This window comes from Camellia sinensis, chromosome 1 (assembly GCF_055761805.1).
Source record: "Camellia sinensis isolate YWXY chromosome 1, ASM5576180v1, whole genome shotgun sequence".
Taxonomy (NCBI): Eukaryota; Viridiplantae; Streptophyta; class Magnoliopsida; order Ericales; family Theaceae; genus Camellia; species Camellia sinensis.
In genome coordinates this window covers 128,162,328-128,176,066 of record NC_138961.1, presented here as the reverse complement: position 1 = coordinate 128,176,066, position 13,739 = coordinate 128,162,328, and the positions used below count along the sequence as shown (strand labels likewise).

General features: G+C 41.2%; 1 long non-coding RNA gene across 1 annotated transcript; it reads left to right on the top strand.

Moving 5' to 3' along the window:
* The first annotated feature begins 1,106 nt into the window (after nucleotides 1–1,106).
* LOC145797278 (uncharacterized) lies at nucleotides 1,107–13,538 on the top strand. Its single transcript, XR_014338595.1, has 2 exons — nucleotides 1,107–1,401; nucleotides 12,739–13,538. It is a non-coding gene; the product is annotated as an uncharacterized LOC145797278 (long non-coding RNA).
* Nucleotides 13,539–13,739: the final 201 nt, after the last annotated feature.

Genomic DNA, 13,739 nt, shown 5'->3' with positions numbered 1-13,739 from the left:
AGTTGTGTATTGTTTGAATGCAGAACATCACTCTAGTCTGACTATGATTTGGACCCTAACCAATGGGGGTTATTTATTGACACAGAAACTAGTTTCTTTCAGGGCTTTACCACTGGCCTATGTGTGGTTCTGGGCCTTGTCACGGGTTTTTGTATACTTGATCCAGGTAGCAGTGATGGTTGGTTATTTACTGGGCTGTCTAGCTTACCCTTATTTTATTTTATTTTTTCCAGATTCTAAGAAGTAGAGCTGCGCGGGATTTTTACTTATGGGAGTGCCGAGAGTGGGACTATGATTTAAGTATTTGGATTATTATTTTGTTAGTGAATTATATTTGTTGACTTGATTGACAATTTCATATGATAAGAATCATTTATTTTTATGGAATTTAGCATTATGATAAGTAATGATTTAATTTGAGTATTTTACATTGTGGGTTATGTGATTGGACTCTTAGCCTTGCATGCTCACTTAAATAAGTGTGCAGCGTTGTCACGGAGCTTGGGGCGTGACAAAGACAGAGTCGAAATTGGCATTCGGTACTTAAGCCCAAGGATCGAGATTGTATATTCGGCCAAGGACGTGGTGTTCCATGGAAGAATAAATCATTTCAAAAGAGAGAAGAAAATATTGGAAGAGATGGAGACAAAGTTTATCGAGGTAGAGGACCAGGGTGCAGAAATACTCACGAAGATTTTCTAAAACAATGTGGTATGGTTACATAATCTAGAAATGAGAGTTAGTGCTAAGGGGGAGTGTTGAGAGTCATCACTAACTCTCCTCACTCTCTAGAATCTTCTCTCTAGAATATTCTAGAAGTTTCCACATGAATCTAGAGTACTCCGGAAAGATCTAGAAGGTACTAGAAAGACCTAGAAAAATCCAGAAGATTCCAGAATATCCTAGAAGGTTCCGGAACATTTTGGAGAAAACTAGAGAAATCTAGAAAGTTTCGGAAAGTTCTAGAATATTTTAGACAATAATAGAAAGCTCTAATATATAATAGAGTAATCTAGATTGTTCTAGAGTGTAAGAAAAGTATGAGTGTATTCTAGAAATTTTTTCAACTAATATAAATATGAGATGAGTGCATGTACTAAGAAATTGGACAATTGGACAATTGAGTGAAAGAAGAGTGAGTCCAAAGTGAGTGGTCAAGTACTATCTAGTGTGAAGTGTCTCAAGGTCTTGTGTGAGGAAGACACAGAGTGTGAGTGCTTAAATGTATGTGTGAGTGGATAAGTGGAGTGTACTAGTGAGTGATTGTGTACAAATGTTTTGTGTACTAGAGTGTTTTCAATAAAGGTTGTATTTCTGGGTCCACCAGGGTATCAAACTCAACAAAATCTACCCTCCATCGAAGACGACACTGCTGGTTGACAGTGAATCTACTCTCCATCGGTGAGTTCCTCTTCTTCTTCTTCTTCGATTCTTCTTTCTCTTTCTTCTTCTTCGATTCTTCTTCCTTTTTCTTCTTCATTGGTGAGTTTTTTTCTCTCCAGATTTTTGTTTCTTCGATTCTTTCAGATTCTTCCTCTTTCTTCGATTCTTTTTTCTTTAGATTCTTCTTACTCTTTCTTCTTCTTATTCCTTTTTTAGATTTTTTTTCATATTTCCAATTTGTTTCATGTATATATATATATATATATATTACATTTTTTTCCCACAAAGCAACTAAAATTTGATGCAAACTACAACCTTATTCAAAAAAATTAGGCAATGTAAAATCAAATCACCCACTTTGTGCCCTTTCTTCTTATTGTTGTAGTCTTGTATTGTAGTAGACATTTAGAATTATATAAAATAAAAGATAAAAAAAAAAATTAATTGCTTTTATCATAGTATTGATGCTTTTAAATTGTTATTTGAAAATTACAAGAGTGAATGAAGTGAAAGAATTCACAACTTATTTTGTTAATAATGGTTATAGGAATATGAGTTCATGAGGAAGTATAGGTTCAACTGCAAGTATTGTTAGTATTGTTAAATGATTTATTTTTTGATTTTTTAATTATGATATTAAACTTTGATTTGTATATTGGATGTTTAGCTATAAATTTAAAAAAAAAAAAATTAATGTACCCCAGTCGTGCTCGTAGCTTTTTTTTTTTTTTTTGAATATGCCATATCGATGTACACGTATGGTACCCGTACCCGTACCCACACCCGTGCTTCCTAGCTAAGGATACTATAAAATTTAAATAGACATTATATTCAAAAGAATAGTTTGGATATATTTGTCAATTCAAATTCATCTTTTAATAATAACAACTTTAGCTAACTTCTATGTGAGTGATTTTTATGCCAATCCAACAATCATAGCAGTGACTTTAAAACAGAATGATCCCAATACCAATTTCCATTAATGAAACAAAGAAATAAAAGCATTGCTGTCAAGGAAGAAAATCTTACCAACTAATTTTTTGATATCTTAGAATGGAGACATCATTTTACAAAGTCATTTTCTAAAACAAAAACAGAGAACCAAAAAAAAAAAAAAAAAAAAAAGAGGGGGTGTGTTTGAGAATTTGAGTCTCTCAAGATGTCCTCCTCTTTCCTCAGTTACACAAGAACAATGACAAGGAACTTGATTAGTGTATAAGAGGGTTCAAGAACATCGTTGGAAAAATTCGAAGATCTTCGAAGATCCTTAAAGAACAACTTCGAATTCTCTAGAAAATGATGAGAGGCTTAGATTCTTCAATAGTCTCAACTCAAGAACACAAAAGAGTAAAGGAGATGATGGAGATAAGAGATTGGGTGAAGAAGAAGGCAAAATGGCTAGAGAGAGAATAATGGCAAAGCTCTCCCATGGATCTCCCACTTTCACTCTCAAGGTTGATAATGGAGAAGGGAAATTAGTTCTTTCCCAAGAGTTAAATCTCCAAAATCCATCCCTTGTAAAGCTATGGGTGGGTGCTATTTATAGGCACCTCATGATGTAGGATGGAGCCCATGTGCAAGACACATGGAGAATATTCTCTCTAACCACCTTGTCCGAGGAAGTGACCTCTCCGAGGATGAGGAAAACCCCGAAGAGGAGATCAACCTTTCGGCGAATCCTTCTTCTTAGCCACACCTAACCAATGATCCCCAATCATCCCAAAGGGTCAGGGGTAGTCCCGGAGGACGTCCTGCTGCATAAAGGTCAGGGGTAGTTCAAGAGAACGCCCTGCCGCAAATATTGTCGAGTCTCAGGGACCCCCTAGATCGTGCCACCTTGACCCGGGTATAGGCTAGTTTAACCGAAGAGTGAATTTATCTCCACTCATCGTCCTCGGGATCGGATCCTTTGTTCGAACTCCATTATGCCCATGGTTCTGGTGCGTAGATCCCGGAAAGCTCCGAGCCTGCAAGTGTTCTGGGACTCATTAACGGAGCGACTTCTAGATTGCATCTGAATCCGTTTGAAGCCAAGTGCTTCGGATCTCTAGGTTCGTGGATCCGAACCCTTTCGAGTCCGAGTGACTCGGATCTCTAGGCTTGCTCAATACCCTTTCGAGTCTGAGCCCAAGTAAGTCTCTAAGTTCGTGGATCCGAACCCTTTCGAGGCTTAGAGCGATTCAGCCCGTTTGATGGTGATAAATCCGGGCCCACTAATCTTGGACTTGTGATAAATTCGGGTCCACCATCCTTGGACTATTGGGCCTAATTAACTTAGTGGGCTCAAATTAGCTCCTCTTACATTTGCCCCTTTCGTGTATGAGAAATTATAATTTTCTCGGACATACATAGTTTCACCTTGTCAGCCATGCTTCGCATTATGTCTTCGAGAATGTTTGGTCTTGACAAAGTTTAAGGATAAAGCTGAGGATTCACCGTAATTTACAGATAAAATCGACAAGTAATATTAAAAAAATAAATAAATAAATAAATTTCTCTTTTTATTTATTTATTTTTTTTAACATTGACTTTTTTTTTTTTTTTACATAGAACATCTCAAAAAATATATATATTTTTCACTCCAAGCAAAAATAAAGCACACCCACCATCATTTTTTTATTTTTTGAATGTATAAGGCCCACTTTTTTGGGGTCAAACTTGACTTTGCATTTCCTTTAACAATTTATAAAAAATGAAAATGATCCAGAGCTCGAAACTCTACGGCTCGAAACGGCTCGAAATTTTTTTCAAGCAAGAGGAGGAGGCAGAGGAGAAAGAGGGAGAAGAGAAACAGAGGGAAGAGGAGAGGAGAAAGAGTGAGAGAAGAGAGGAAGAAGAGAGGAGAAGAGAAAGAGGAGGAGGCAGCACCACCGCCGTCGTCGCAGCACCACCTCCTCACCTCCTCGCCGATCGTCGCACCACCGCCTCACCGATCGTCTCCTGTCCAGTTCGTCGCAGCAGCTAGCCCGGCGCAGCCCCGCCTCCTCCTCCAGCCCAATTTTTATGGCCCCCTCCCCTCCCTCCTTCCTCCTCCTCCCGATCTTCTTCTCCACCCTTCTTCTTCTCCCTTCTTTTTCTTCTTCCTTTTCTTCTTCTTCTCCGTTCTCCTTCTCTGCAAACAACACAGGAAAAAAGGAAAAAAAAAAAAAAAAAAAAAAACCAACACCAAAACGACGTCGTTTTGGTGTCGAGCCAAATTCGTGCCAAAAAATTTCGAGCTACGTAGCGGGGTCGTATAAAAAATTCAAATCCAAAGATGCTCTAGAATATTCGGAGATTTATTATATATATAAATGTACATCCTTAGCACACAAGGGACCATCAGAATCAAACCCTTCCTTTTTGAGGCCAAATAAATTTTGTCCTTATCCTCTTTTATTATATATTTTTTTTAAACCCTATTCTCAGCCTTCTCTCTCTAAAAGAGAGACCAACTCAGGCGACCCTTTTTTTTTCTTCAACAAATCAGAGGCCAATGCTGTGCTCTCCCTCTTCAACAAACCAGAGGCTCTACCCTACGTTGAAGACCACTGCCATTTGCATGATCTTCCAATTTTCTTCTGATTTCAAGTTCTGAAACCGTGTTTTCTTCACCGAATTTTTTTTTGACTCACTTGACCGAGACCAACCCAACCTTTTTCTTCTTCAACAAAACAAAGACTACCACCATTTGCATGCTGGCCGTCGTAGCTCCAAGCAGCGCCACCGACCTGTCCCAGCTCCAACCATTGCGGACGTCACGACCCAGATCCAGACACTCCGGAGCTCGCTGACCAGCACCAACGCCGACTCCTCAACGACGTCACTGCTGCTTCTGGCTGCTTCTGGCCTTCGACTGCCGAGCTCGACCACTGTTGGCCTCTCTGCTGCAACTCTTCCTCCGGCCTCGACGGTCCAGTGCCAACCACACACGTCGCCCGTTCAACGCGTCGTGTGTGGTCTTGCCTAACGCTGTTCACCTCGTCGTTGGTGTGCCCTCCTGGCTTAGCAGCATTTTTTCAAAGCTCCGAGCACATAGATCTCGACCTTGCTTTACACTCACTGGTTCTAGCAGTGATTAATCAACGCCAACCACATGGCCGACTCAGCACGGTGTCGGTCTGCCCAGCCGCTCCGCCACCTCCTTGCTCCATTCTCAATTTCTTCTTTGCTCACTATTGCTTCGAATCTGATCTTGCTACTTCTACTGAAACCCTCTTCTCCTTCTTCTTGTACCATACTATATATATATATATTATATACACATATATTTAAGCTTTGAACTTTGATTTGCGAAGTAAATATTTGGAATTTTTTGCAATCTTGCCTATCTCCACTAATTCATTGTTGCTATTGGAAGTACTCACAGCGCATCTAAGCTCTGGATACACCAGATCCCGGTCCTGCTCCGCTGGCGACCACCTGTTGCAAACGTCGTGACCCAAGCTGCTGTCCACCTTTCTCTGCTACAACTTTGCCTTCGTTTTCGGCTGTCCAGCGCTTTGCCTTCGTCTTCGGCTGTTCAACGCGAACCACACGTCGCCCACTCAACGCGATATGTGTGGTTTTGCCTAACACCATCCAGCTCGTCACCGGTCCTCCATCTCAGCTTATCAACACTTTTCAGAGTTCCAAACCCCCAGATCTTGGCCTTGATCTCACACCCACTGAAATTCATCGCCCTTGGTTCCAGCCGTGATTAATCAACACCAACCATGCCGCCGACTCAGCGCGGTGCCGGTTGCGCTGTCATTCTCGGTTTGTGCGCAAGTGTTGCTGAAACCCCATTCTTGAATTTTTTTTGATTTTTCTGATACATAAAAATATATATATATATATATATATGTATTTTTTTTTTTTTTTTTTTGTTCATGAACCTGGGCTTGCAAAAAATAAATTTGGGATTTGTGTTCTTGACTTCTGAATAGCTAGTGCTTGGTCATTGAGAGAAATAAAGTCCTTGTTGAATCTTGATTTGCATGAGAAATGTAGTCTTGAAATTCATGTTTTGAAACTTGACCTTGAATATGGCTTGTTGGCATTTATCATTGAGAAAAGGCACGATGGGATTACGTTGAATATTGAGCTTCATTTTTTTTTTGGGCAAATTACATATACCTCCCTCGAGGTTTAGCTAAATTACAGATATCCTCCTGAGGTTTCGGAAATTACATCCCACCCCCTGAGATTTGTATTTTTATAACAATTTGCCCTCTGAGGTTTATATTTCATAACAAATTACCCCCTAATTTCTTATGCAAATATAGCATTCATGGGGGAATTCGTAATTTCTTCAACCTCAGGGAGGTATCTGTAATTTAGCCAAACCTTGAGGGGGGTATATGTAATTTGCCCTTTTTTTTAAGCACTTGTGTTGACCATTCTGAGATTAATAGAATACGAATATGTAATCCAAGTGAGTGTTGTTGCTAGCTTCGCTTGAATAGGATAAATAAAATATATTTTGTTGTTGTCGATGAAACCCAAGGAAATGAGACCCTCATATTGTATATAATTCTTGTTGTCGAATGATTGATTGTCGTTTTGTTGATCTTGTGGATGCTTGGGAAATATATAGCCTATGCCAAAATTTTGTGTGACCGTTGTAGCTTTACGTGATAATGCTTGAATTATGATCTGAACTCGATATTGCTTATCTCGTTTGTTGGCTTTGCTATTTCAGGCAAATGAATTCTTGATCGAAATCCATGACCTCGGCGCCCTTGGAACCCGCACTAATGAGAGCAAGGGCTGTTCCTCGGAAGTTCAAACGGAAGCAAGACTGTCGCTTGGGAGTCTAAAAGTAGCATACATCCTACTTTGGCAAGAAAGATTTCTCTGGGAGGTAACCGAGTCTACTAAGCTTGCACTAATAGAAGTAAAGATTGTCTCTTGGAAGTCCGAGCAGAAGCAAGGCTGTTGCTCAGAAGTTCGAGGCTGTCCCTCAGGAGTCCAAATAGTGGCACACACCCTACTTCGGCAAGAAAGATTCTTGAAGCTCGCACTGATGGAAGCGAGGTCTATTCTTCGAAAGTCTGGGTGGGAGCACACACTCTACTTCAACAAGAAAGATCCTCGAAGCTCGCACTGATGGAAATGAGATTTGCTCTTCGAAAGTCTGAGTGGGAGCACACACTCTACTTCAACGAGAGAGATCCTCGCAGCTCGCACTGATGGAAACGAGATTTGATCTTCGAAAGTCTGAGGTGGAGCACACACTCTACTTCAACAAGAGAAATCCTCGAAGCTCGCACTAATGGAAACGAGATTTGATCTTCAAAAGTCTGAGGTGGAGCACACACTCTACTTCAATAAGAGAAATCCTCGAAGCTTGCACTGATGGAAGTAAGGTCCGTTCCTTGGAAGTCCAAATGGAAGCAAGGGCTATCCCTCAGAAGTCCGGGTGGAAGCACACTCTTTTCTTTGGCAAAAAGATCCCTTGAAGCTTGTACTGATGGAAGCAGGAGATATTATTCGGAAGTCCGAGTGGGAACACACACTCTGCTTCAACAAGAAAGACCCTCGAAGCTTGCATTGATGGAAGTAAGGGCTATTCTTCGGAAGTCCGAGTGGGAGCACACACTCTACTTCAGCAAGAAAGACCCTCAAAGCTTGCATTGATGGAAGCAATGACTGTTCTTCGGAGATCCGAGTGGGTGCAACACTTTACTTTAGCAAGAAAGACCCTCGAAGCTTGCATTGAAGGAAGCAATGACTATTCTTCGGAGGCCCGAGTGGGTACAACACTCTACTTTAGCAAGAAAGACCCTCGGCTGCTCTTTGGAGGTCCGAGTGGGAGCACACACTATTTTGGCAACTAATTGAAACAAAGGTTGTCCCTCTCTGAGTGGGAGTACACTTCTACTGTGTCAAGAAAAGTCCCTTCAGGTTGGTAACCAAGTCTACTATTCCTCTTTCTTCTTCGAGGGGCAATAAAAATTGAAAACTGTTTCAAGCAACATAACACAATGAAGATATACAATGTAGAGAAAATAACTTCTAATGGAGATACATAATATAGAGGAAATAACTTTCTTCATAACATAAGAAAGAAAGATAGAAAAATTCTTAGACAATGCAGTAAATACAAATTGTAAATGTCATAGATAGACTTCTTCTACGGAATGTCGAAATTTGCCCCTAGAGTTGCAAGATCATTTCGAAAGCTTTCACCAGCTGCTCGGGTTGTGGCCATCATGCACCATCATAGCCATGTCTTCTAAGATATCCAAAGGCTCCTGTTCTCTGAACTCTATCTCATGTGCTTCGACTTTCTTTCTAAAGATCTTCTTAAGCATCCGGCACTTTTCTGTAGGATGTCCTAGTGATCGGTGGAAAACACAATAATTAGGACCCTCGCGGTCCTTCTTCGGCAAAAGCTCTTCGACATGAGACAACTTTAGTTCTCCGTCTGCCACCCATTCTTTAACTAAGGCCTTCACCTCCTCAACACTACATGGAAAAGAAGTGTCATCTTCTCAGTTTTTCCTCTTCTGACCTCTAAATTCCTCCCCCTGCGACTTTCGGGTAGAAGACACGAAAGCCGCAGTGATAGAAGGTCTTCGAGATGACTTGAAGTTGGTTTTATAACTAGTCTCGAACCCGATCTCCTGAGACTGAGGTATCTTGATGTTCCGAGATGCTTCAATTAGTGCCGAGAAGGTGGGTAACTTGTGATTAACAAGAAGCATCTTGTACCCATTCAATGCCCCTTCAACACAGATTTGGACCAAGTAGCTTTCCTCCACAGCCTCATGACAGTCCATGGCTTTGTCTTGGAATCTCTTCACATATTCAAGAATATCTTCACCTTCCCGCTGCTCTTCCTTACACAGGGTAAGTGTGGTCACTTGCTCGGCCACCTGAAAGAATTTGGCGTGGAATTTGTTGACCATCTCTTCCCAACTTCGAACAGAGTTTAGGGCCAAGTTAACGTACCAACTATATGCTCAGTCGGTGAGGGACTTGGAGAATTCTCTCAGTCGGAGGACATGATGTGAACATGAATCCCCAAAGTCTCGATGAACTGAACAACATGTTCTCGAGCATTTCCTTGTTTGTCATCGAACTTGATGAACTTCGGCACTGTATACCCCTCAGGGTATGGATAGCTCAGCATCTCAATGGGATAAGGCGGCTTGACATCCGGATCAGGCAAAAAGGGTAAAGTCCTCTTGCCCCGTTCGAGATCGAACCTGGTTTGCACATCGGCGACAGTGAGAAACTGTTGAGGGAGAGAGTTTGATGGTGGTATTCCCGGAACTTGGCTTATGGACCCGAAGACTAAGCTAGGGGCGACTTGGCCATTCTGGTGTTGCGGATTCATCATTGGTGAGGACATTTGACGATACTGGCCATCAGCGCCTATAGACAAGCCAGTTGGTGATGGGATATTGAATTGAGGCCTGTAGAGTCCACCGCACGGCGCCGCTATACCGGGTTGTGCTTGCAAATTTGTTGTCGGCACCAAAGGAGGCCCGCTTGGTGCTTGGATAACATTTACTGGTGGCGTAACAAGATTAGGTACGGGCAGAGCTCCCTTTTGCGCCATCATGCTCCTCATGTTTTCCTGGACACCAACAGTCGCCGGAGCGCCATTCATTACACCAAAACCTCCCCTAGTCACCATTGGATCTTGGCTTGGCACGCCATGGAGCCCGGGCATGGGCAAACTGCTGCCGCCTACTGCGGTTTGAGCATGTGTTACTGTGGCCGTGTTGCCATGAGCCATAGGTTGATTGGGGCCTACTTCTCCTTGGATTTTATTTTGTGCCTCGGCGAGAATAACTCCACCACCAGTTTGATTTCCGTTTAACGCTGGTGCAAAATTAGAACTCATCACCAACATGGTGTGAGTGAGATTCTGAAGAGTGGTAAGAATCTCCTACTGAGTATTTTGAAGTCCTTGAATGGCTTCAAGCAAAAGTGGTTGATCTGGAGCCATGGTTCTGTCATCACCACTATTAGAGGATCCTTGTTGGTGAACTTCATCTTCTCCCGCCATCCTTGTTGGAGTTGTGTGGATTCCAGATCTCGTTGAGACCATTAACCAATCCGCCTCCCCAGCAGAGTCGCCAAATGTATGAGAGGGTTCAAGAACGTCGTTGGAAAAATTCAAAGATCTTCGAAGATCCTTGAAGAACAACTTCGAATTCTCTGGAAAATGATGAGAGGCTTAGATTCTTCAATAGTCTCAACTCAAGAACACGAGTAAAGGAGATGATGGAGATAAGAGATTGGATGAAGAAAAAGGCAAAATGGCTAGAGAGAGCATAATGGCAAGGCTCTCCCATGGATCTCCCACTTTCACTCTCAAGGTTGATAATGGAGAAGGGAAATTAGTTCTTTCCTAAGAGTTAAATCTCCAAAATCCATCCCTTGTAAAGGTATGGGTGGGTGCTATTTATAGGCACCTCATGATGTAGGATGAAGCCCATGTGCAAGACACATGGGGAATATTCTCTCTAACCACCTTGTCCGAGGAGGTGACCTCTCCGAGGATGAGGAAAACCCCGAAGAGGAGATCAACCTCTCGGCGAACCCTTCTTCTTAGCCACACCTAACCAATGATCCCCAATCATCCCAAAGGGTCAGGGGTAGTCCCAGAGGACGTCCTGCCGCATAAAGGTCAGAGGTAGTTCAAGAGAACGCCCTGCCGCAAATATTGCCGAGTCTCAGGGACCTCCTAGATCGTGCCACCTCGACCCGGGTATAGGCTAGTTTAACCAAAGAGTGAATTTATCTCCATTCACCGTCCTCGGGATCGGGTCCTTTGTTCGAACTCCATTACGCCCATGGTTCTGGTGCGTAGATCCTGAAAAGCTCCGAGCCCGCAAGTGTTCTGAGACTCATTAACGGAGTGACTTCTAGATTGCGTCTGAATCCGTTCGAAGCCAAGTGCTTCGGATCTCTAGATTCGTGGATCCGAACCCTTTCGAGTCCGAGTGCCTCGGATCTCTAGGCTTGCTCAATGCCCTTTCGAGTCCGGGCCCAAGTAAGTCTCTAAGTTTGTGGATCCGAACCCTTTCGAGGCTTAGAGCGATTCGGTCCGTTTGATGGCGATAAATCCGGGCCTACTAATCTTGGACTTGCAATAAATTCGGGCCCACCATTCTTGGACTATTGGGCCTAATTAATTTAGTGGGCTCAAATTAGCTCCTCTTACAATCAATATGATAGTCAAATGTGATTTTGGGTTCTACTTTTTAATTATGAACTTTTAATCTATCTATCTATCTATACTACACTATAGCTTATTTAAAACATAAAATCATATAGTGAGGTGAATGAGATTTACAGCCAAGACCTTCGGTCTGGGAAATAACATTTTTACCACTAGAGCAGCACACGTGTGCTTTTAGAACAAAATCAAAATACATATTTTTCATATTTAACAGCTAGCAAATATGTATGTGTGAAAGGTTATCTGTTATGATGATATTTAAGTGCTTGGTTTTGATAGACTTGTTTTGAAATTGGTGGTTTGTAAGCTCTTTTTTCATTCTGTGCTTTGTTAAATTTGATCTTTATATTGATGGTATGATGGGTTTTTAGTTAGCTTTTGATGGGTTAATGTATCTACACACATGTTGGTTTGCTCTGAAATCACAAAGCTCCATTTGAATTGTTGTTTTTGAAATTGGTTTGTGGTTAAACTTGATAAATTGTAATAGATTGATTGTGTATGGAGGTTTGAACAAAGAAATAATTAGGATACTCATGTAGTTATTTCAAATTTGTCAATGTAATGATAGATTATATTAAGGATTTTACTTCTATAAAGACTATCACTCTACATTCAATATCTAGTATTCTTATAACTTAACAAAGTTAAGCCTATTTATAGTTTTCTTAATTTCTTTTCATCTGTTCCATTGATATTCGAGTCCATGGAAATTTGATTTGGTAAGAATAATTTGTTTGTGTCATTAAGCACAGTCTGATCTATTACTTTCATATGCTGGGAAATTTTGTGGACAAAAATGAATATGGAAGAAATATTTTCCAATATATATTGTTAAGAAATGTTCATTTACCTTGGTTTTTGTCGGTTTGTTCTAGTCATATCAGTGTTGGATATCACCTTGTTCATATTCTCTCCCATACTCTACTTAAAACAGGAAGCCTCTATCTGAATATTCTTGCTTTCTTCATTTTGGATAATCTTTTAACAACCCAAACCAACCCAAAAAAACAAAAGGGGAAAGTGTCTTTTGGGTACTGAGAGCAGGTGGACAAGCAAATTAGCCAAATCCAATTATCCAAATCATGTTGTTAAACTTTCTTTTTATTGAGACATATTGACAAACACTTACTATGCATTTACTATACATAAATACATGCATGAAAATAACATAGTTTGACATTGTGCAACAGACCATAAATATGAAAATAGGGATATAATTACCAGGATTTGCAACGGTGGTACCAGAACGTTGGATTAACAGCTTGAACAAGGTTACGGGAGCAACTATGCCGACAGTGGCACAGTGTAATACCAATTCCACCAAGAAGAGATATATGTATATCAAAAATGCTTCGGACCCCCAGTTAGGCCGACCCCACCCCCCCCCCAGCTGACGTGGACAATCACGTGATATTCACGTGCACCTTCAGCACACGCACCTTCTCTTTCTCTCTCATCATTCAGAAGTCATTCAAAATCTAATTTCATTACAAGTCTCTCATCTCTCTCTCTCTCTCTCCCTCCATTCCTTGACTCCGACAAAGGACAACCGACTCCCTCCTTCCCTTGACTCCTACAAAGGACGCCCGGCTCTCTCTCTTTCCCTCTCTCTCCCTTGACTCCGATGAAGGTCCGATGAAGGACGACTAAGAGGTAACTCCCAAAAGAACACTTACAACAACGTACAACTTAGCTCAAGACCCACGGCCACCACCATGGAAGCCCTATCCATAATTTCAACACTCACCAGTTGATCCAACTGTCCCTAAACAAACACAGTCAACATAAACGCCAGCAACACCATGACTTCCCACGAATTGATTTTGATTTTGATTTTGTCTTCTTTTTTTCTATGCTTCTCTTTCTCCTTTTATTTTCTTCACTAGTTCAACAAATTCAATCAACAATAGCCAGATCAAAAACTCATTAATATTATGTACCAGTGTATTATAGCAAACCCATTTGCCAATGTATAGCAATTTCAATATAATCTAATAAAAATACTGAGGATTAAGATGCATTTGAGGTTTAAATTGCAACAATTTATGGGAAATAAGTCTCATAACGACTACCATTGCTCCTTTTCCTATCATTCCGACGCCAATGCCAAAAAAAATTTAACCTTTCGTCGGCGATCTCGATCTTAATCGCAGTGCTCGTGAGAGAGAGAAACCAGAGATGGAGGAAGTCG